The sequence below is a fragment of the Salvia hispanica genome, chromosome 4 (genome assembly GCF_023119035.1).
Source record: "Salvia hispanica cultivar TCC Black 2014 chromosome 4, UniMelb_Shisp_WGS_1.0, whole genome shotgun sequence".
NCBI classification, from domain to species: Eukaryota; Viridiplantae; Streptophyta; class Magnoliopsida; order Lamiales; family Lamiaceae; genus Salvia; species Salvia hispanica.
Genome location: NC_062968.1, coordinates 55,815,401 through 55,816,688, shown reverse-complemented (window position 1 = coordinate 55,816,688; position 1,288 = coordinate 55,815,401). Strand labels below are relative to the sequence as shown.

Genomic DNA, 1,288 nt, shown 5'->3' with positions numbered 1-1,288 from the left:
GCAGCATCGACAATGTGAGGGAGTGTCGGGGATCAAGGCCGAGGGCCGTCTGACTAATACGGCTGCACCAACAACACCACAACATCCATTTGGGCACCAAAATAGGCAACCCATCCCACCACCCTATTGCTTTTTTAGTAAAAGCTACTACTATCATGAAATGTTTGCCTTTTCACTTAAACACTATTCATTTGGAAAGAAGATGTAACTTTTCATTCTTGAATTTGAATGGATGACAATGGAATTTTACATTCTCATAAGCTATTAAGAATTCTTATTTGAGGCCCATACATAAATGGGCTAAAACTTAAACGAGGATGATATTTAAGGCCCAAATTTTGTGCCTTTTGATTATTTAAATTTTAAGTAATCAATAAATGTAATAATCAAAGTAAAAGGATGTTTAACAAGAAAAAAATCGGTTAATTAGTCCAACTCATTCAATTTACAGATAAGCCATATCAAAATCAGACAACAGCTCATTAATTTCAAGTAAATTGAAACTTTACTTTCCTTTCCTTTCCTTTATGGAGTTATTTATTTTAACACCTTAATTTTACATAACTCATCTAGGGCTATTGTTGGGTTACAGGCAGCAGCGACAATATGGGGGAGGCCCGGCTGCTACGGCTGTACGAGGAGCACCGGAATCAGCATCCGCAACAGCACCAATATTACAACATCCATGGGGGCACCGATAACGTGCATAGCTTCTCATCATCTTCTCACCTTCTTTATCTGAAATCATATCTCATTAATGAATGATCAAGTACTCAAAAAGACACACTACACACATGTTTGAATGAGCTGAGAAATTTCGAAAGAAAGAAAGAAAGTGCTTACATGAAACTCGAGCATCTGCAACTTGTGAGGAAATTAGAAGAACCATCAATAATAAAAGAGCCTTAATTTCAATTCTTGTTTGAACCATTTTTTTGGATTTGTACAAAATCTAATGTTTATATATGCAAGCTGAAGTTATTACTAGCAACCATGCTTATATATATGTGCAAGTTGAAGAAATTTTATAATTAAGAGTTCTACTTTTGTAATTGAGAATCAAGAATTTGTTTTTGTCTTGATGCTAGGAACTCAAGATCTTATTTTACTCGTTCGAAAAGTAAATCCACAATTATATACTGTATTAATTTTATTCTTGTGTGGATTCCAACTGGTTGAAAGTAGTGTGACGGGTGATTCATTGGTCGGTTAACTATATTGATAGGGATGAAGACTTTGGGGTCGTCTATTAGTTAAACGAAGACTGCGTTGGATCAAAGCGACATTA

The 1,288-nt window shown here is 35.3% G+C and overlaps 1 long non-coding RNA gene across 1 annotated transcript; it reads right to left on the bottom strand.

Moving 5' to 3' along the window:
• Positions 1 to 461: 461 nt before the first annotated feature.
• Positions 462 to 1,081, bottom strand: LOC125217878. Its single transcript, XR_007175829.1, has 2 exons — positions 844 to 1,081; positions 462 to 738 (listed from the first exon to the last, which is right to left on the bottom strand). It is a non-coding gene; the product is annotated as an uncharacterized LOC125217878 (long non-coding RNA).
• Positions 1,082 to 1,288: the final 207 nt, after the last annotated feature.